Raw genomic sequence first — 6,000 nt, 5'->3', positions numbered from 1 at the left:
CGGGCCCCGCGGCGGTGGCCGCAGGACTGCAGCGACCTGCGTGCTCGCTGAAAAGTTTTGTTCTCAAGTCGGAGGAAGAGAAATTGTTACTCAGTTTAAGGCAGGTTTAAAATAAAAATAAAACCTGAAAAAGAGNGGGCGGTGGGGGACCCCTAGGATCTCCCCCTTCCCAGTCCTGCCCGCCGCCTCGGGCTCCCTCCCCACTGAGCACCGCCAGGGCCGGGCCCTGCCGGAAATCACCACGGGGTACATGGGGGAGCCCGGCGACTGGGCATTCTCCCCATCGACCCAAACAAAGTGGGAACGGGGCTTATTAAAAGATAGAGAAAAGAAGTCCTGCTCTCTTCCCTGGCTGTCCCCTCACCCTCCCTGCTTGTTCAATTCCCGCGTCTGGTCCCTCCCCCTCACACCCCCCAAATAAAACACATTAAGGAAAACTCTAGACGGAAAGTTTGAGCGAGGCAGCGCACGGAGTGCGCAGGGCACCGGTGCAGGGAGGCACCGTCGCGAAGATCTGAGACGCGCCAGCCCAGGTCCCAGCCCCTGCCCCTGAGGGCGGGGGNCCCGAATCCCTAGGAAACGGACCCGGAAAGTTAGGTTCCCGAGCAACCCGCGGCTCTCGCACCCACCCTTCTGTGTACGCGCACACACCCACACCCCGTTCTGGTCTCCATACTTGCCGTAGAAATTCCTTGGGAGAACGGTCGCACTTTTCAGGACACGGAGGGAAGGAGGAGGTGAGTGTGGTGCATGAAAAGTCCCGGGTGCGCAGAGCCGGCGGAGGCAGCGGCGGCGGCGGCGGCGGCAGCGGCAGCAGCAGCAGTGGGCGGCTGGCCCCGGGTTTGTGTTCGCGAGCTGCCTGGGATTGCATGTACAGATCAAGAGACTCGGTTGGTGTGAGAGAAGGAGCAGTGCTGCCTCTCAGCGCTGGCTCTAATCAGTGAATGAGCCTCCACTCTCCCAGGGACTCAGAGACACACACACACACACACACACGCACACACACGCACATATTCTCTCACACTCACACACATACAGGCACTCTGAGCACTGAATACATTAGGGCACTAAGGGACTCTGGGAAATGGAGTCCAGACCCAGGGCACTCCTGGAGAACAGACCTGCTGGCCCTCTCGAAAGAGCTAGAAAGTCTTGGGGTCGCCGGACATTGTGGAAACTGAAGAGAGCTGTTGCTTTTGTTAACATTTGCCCCTCATCCCTCCCGCCCCCAGAGGCCTCAATGAATGGTTTGGTGCTCTTCTTCCTTTCTTGAACCAAAAGTGACCAAGAATAAGTGGGTAAATCTTTAAGGCTGACACCCACTGCAGCTAAATGGTCCCCAAATCCTGGCTCCCTCATAAACTCTGCCTTTTTCCAGAAAAATCTTACCTACTGCTTTTCTCCTGGAATACTTCTCAGGATCTTTGCCTATAATAATAACAAATGAATACAAATAAAACTACAACTTTTAAAGATGGTGGAGAGGGCCTAGTTTAGCAACCAAAATCAAGAATTAAAAAATTTATTGGTATTTATACTACAGTTCATTTTTAAAAATCATTTTGTATCATTTTTTTAAAAATATCAAGGACAGAAAGATAGATGGAGGAAATGGATGCAAAATTAACATTCCCTGAGTGCCTTCTAAGAGCCAGGTGACAGGACTAAATGCCTTTACATAACCTCATTTAATCCTTAGACTAATTCTGGAGATAATATTATCATTATTTTATATATAAAATAGGAAACTGAGGTTGAAAGTGTTTTGCAGTTTGCCCATTGAACATGGTTAACAAGTCCAGGATAAAGGGTAGTCCTAGCTCTGAAAGCAAAGCCCAACCAAAGTCTAATCCTGGTTTAAGAAATCATTCCTTTGTTTGTGGCTCAGTTTCTGAAACCTCAGATTTCTCATCTGAAAAAAAGTGGGGGGTAGGATACATACTGATAGTCCACTCAAGCAAAGAACCACATGGGATTACAAACTGTCTCTCTAAAAACACAGAGCCCTCAAAAGTCTCATTCTTGCTATTTTTCCATGGTTATTTTTTCTTATGTTTAACATTAAGGCAGCATCTAAATGTCATGTGTGTTTAGGTGTACATATGTTGCTTGTGTTTCAAAATTTTAATTAGCAACTCTATAATGGTTGGTTTGATCAACCTAGAGTTCTATGGTTATAACTATTTCTGTATCTGCAATTCATAGGATTAGGGTTCTTTGTTTAGGAGCCTCTAAGTATTAATCCACAGTTAGCCATTCATTCACAGTAGCATTTATTGTATTAAGTGCTATTCTTCCCATTAGATTATTCTTTCCTGCTGGATTGTAAGCTTTCTGAGGGCAAGAACCATTTTTGTTTTACTCAACATTATATCCTCAGTACCTAACAGTGGCAGTTTCTTAGTTGAATGAATAAATGAAGATAGAGAAGTAAAATGAACAAACAAAATATCTGTCCCCAAAGAGCTCACCATCTGGTAGAGGAGACTGGAGGTAGAAAACAATTCAATGGCTGCTCTAATTAGGATGACTATGTAATTTATTGGTCTGAGACAATTCTGATAGTGAAAAGGAGCACTATTAATAATTCTGCTGAGATAGCTGGTATGAACAGGGACCATTCTGAGCCAAGCAGGTTGAATGGTCAGCCCAGCTATATGGGGTGTTTCATCCATTCATTTAATAAGCATTTGTTGAGAATTCTCTAGTGTGATATGTTGAAGGAACTATATAAGTCACTTGATTTCCCTAGAATTTGAAGTATGAGGCACTGAGCAGCATAAGATAATCAGGACAAGTGGGGCAAGTCACAAAAGACTAGGTATACTAAGTTAAGGAAAGTGGACTTTATCCTAAAGCTGATGAGGAACCCATAGATGGTTTTTCAGGGATGTGACATGGTAAGATTTCTGCTTAAAAAGAGCACTAGTTTATTACTGGATGAGCATGGTGGAGGTTGACAAGAGGCAGGAAGATCAATTAAGAAGTTTATTATAGGTCATTCAGTTGGGATCTAGTAGGCCTGAACCGAGTTACTGAGGCAGTGAATGGAGAAGAGGGGACACATCATAGTGAGCTCTAAAAGGTGGAATCAAGGGGCGTCTGGGTGGCTCAGTCGGTTAAGCGTCAGACTTCGGCTCAGGTCATGATCTCACAGTTTGTGGGTTTGAGCCCCATGTCGGGCCGTGTGCTGCCAGCTCAGAGCTTGGAGCCTGTTTCGGATTCTGTCTCCCTCTCTCTCTGACCCTCCCCTGTTCACACTTTCTCTCTCTCTCAGAAATAAATAAAACATTTAAAAAAATTAATTAATTAAAAAAATAAAAGGTGGAATCAAAAGGATTTAGGGGAACCTGGATGGCTCAGTCAGTAGAACATGCAACTTTTGATCTTGGTGTTGTATGTTTGAGCCCCACATTGGGTATAGAGATTACTTAACAAAAAAAAAAAAAAGAAGAAGAAGAAGGAAAAGAAAACAGGATTTAGCCCCTTTCTACGGTAGATGTAGTAGAAGGAGGAACTTATAGACATACAAAACAGGATTTTATTATTTATAGAAAGAGGCTATGAGTACTTTAATGTTCATTAGTAGTAAAAGGCTTCCTCAGATCAGCTTCTAGAGTTCTCATAAATCCAAAGGACATTCTCACAGGTAGATGATATAGATAAGAAGTCCTATGTTGATCATCAAGCCAACCATTTTTAACTGCTACCATATTCAATGCTCTGTACTATGATGCAAGTACTAAAGAATTAGATGGAATAATGAAAAAATTAAATGCACAAAATCATAGCAAAATTATATAATACACTATTGAATATGTAATACCTCACTCATTCACAGGTCATTGTCCTGCAACCTCAGCTATCCAAAACACAATGGACCAGGAAATAAGCAAATAGGGTCCCAGAATAGCCAAAATAAACATTACAAAGTCCTTGCACTAAAGTTAACACATTTTACTCCTAGGAGAATTCCTCAAGCCTTCACTCAGAGCCGATTTACTCTTTCTTAGGTACAATTCTAATAAGCTTGATTATTTGGCTTTCCCATTCACAGCTGATTAAAAGATTGTCAAATTAAAAGGGGGCAGCCATTAAAAAGGATGAGATAGACTTGGATATACTCACATGCGAAGATACCTATTGTATGTTGTCAAATGGGAAGAAAAGCAAGTCATATAACAGCACATATAATATGACTGGATCTTTGTATGTCCTCAAGTATACACGCATATTGACAGAAATGGTCTATAGGGATATACATTAAACTGCCAACAATGGTTATGCCAGAGAGTGGGAGTGTGGATGTGGAGGGGTAGGGGGGAAGGGGGTAGCCAGGAATGAAGAAGGGACTTTTTACTTCAAATGCTTCTGTTTGTTTGTGTTTCAGTGACTATATATTAGTTTTGTAATTTTAATATCCATTAAAAAGCATATAAAAAGAGCAAAGGACAATGTAGTTAAAGCAAGCTCACTTACAGCCAGAAGTGGTGGCCAATATACAAGAAGCAAGCACAAGAACTCAAAAACCAGAAGGGAATGGAGTTCTACGGTGTGGAGGCAAAATGCCCTATCCCATCAGTGGCCCCAGAGGATGTCACAAATTCCAAACCAGCATAACCCTAATGCTTTCAGGGGTAAGTCATCAAGGAACACATTATGCTTAGTATATTTTACTTATGAGAGCAAGCAAGTATGTAAAAACTTAAAAAAATAAATTCCCACCAAAAGCAGATTCTGATACCTTAGGAAGTAAATTTCAGTTGTCTGGAAAATATACTTTCAAGAAACACATCATTCCCTGAAAATGAGAAGTAAAGGAGATATTACTTTAAGTAAGAGCAGAGGTGATGCAGAATAAAGGATGGTCCATAAATACAACATTCAACAGACATTTATTGTGCCAGATACTAAGAATACAAAGATAAATTTTCAAATAGTCCATCCCTGCCCTAGAGAAGCTTACAGTCCAGCAGCAGAGACAAATCAAGAAGCAGATGGTGAGTGGTACTGTACAATGTGAGCAGTGCTATAATGGAAATTCTGAGTAAAGGCTGGTGGGAACACCAAAGAAGGAGGTGCTACTCTGCCTGGAGCTACCAGGAAAGGAGGCAGAGACAGAAATGGGTGTTCAAAAATAACTATTATATGGGATGACATTAAATTTGTATTAAGAATAACTGTTATGAGGGTTGCTCAGTCAGTTAAGCATTTGACTTTGGCTCAGATCATGATCTCACAGTTTGTGTGTTCAAGCCCTACATTCAGCTCTGAACCAACAGTGTGGAGCCTGTTTGGGATTCCCTCTCTCTCTCCCTCTTTCTCTGCCTTTCCTTCCCAGCCTCTCAAAATAAATAAACATAAAAAAAAAAGAATGGGGCGCCTGGGTGGCTCAGTTGGTTAGGTGTCTGACTTCAGCTCAGGTCATGATCTCACAGTTTGTGGGTTCGAGCCCCGCATCGGGCTCCGTGCTGCCGGCTAGCTCAGAACCTGGAGCCTGCTTCGGATTCTGTGACTCCCTCTCTCTCTGACCCTCCCCTACTCTCTCTCTCTCTCTCTCTCTCAAAAATAAATAAAACATAAAAAAATTAAAAAAAAAGACTATTATGGGTTGACACTTAGGATGAGCTTTGAAGCATAAAGTTTACCTAGGGAGAAAAGTGGGATGAGCACTCTAGGATGAGGGAACAGCAAATGCTAAGGCACAGAGACATGAAAGTTCTTGGTGCATTCAGATAGTGCATTTCAAACTTTCCCATAAGAAAGGGGTGATGGTGGAGAGTGGTGTCTAAGGGCAAGCCTGAAATGGATTGCCACTAGCTTGGAATTTATGTATCCTGTTTTATCTTGAAAAAAATTCATGGGAATTTTGCCTTCAACTCCACAAATATATTATGTTTGAATATAAAACAATGTTCTCAATTATTTATCAGCTGATAAAACTGATGCTCCAGAAAGATGCACCATATTTATCCAGTACCTTCTCATATCCCATGTGTA

This window comes from Crocuta crocuta, unplaced genomic scaffold (assembly GCF_008692635.1).
Source record: "Crocuta crocuta isolate KB4526 unplaced genomic scaffold, BGI_CrCroc_1.0 scaffold367, whole genome shotgun sequence".
Classification (NCBI taxonomy): Eukaryota; Metazoa; Chordata; class Mammalia; order Carnivora; family Hyaenidae; genus Crocuta; species Crocuta crocuta.
This window is presented reverse-complemented; position numbering follows the sequence as displayed.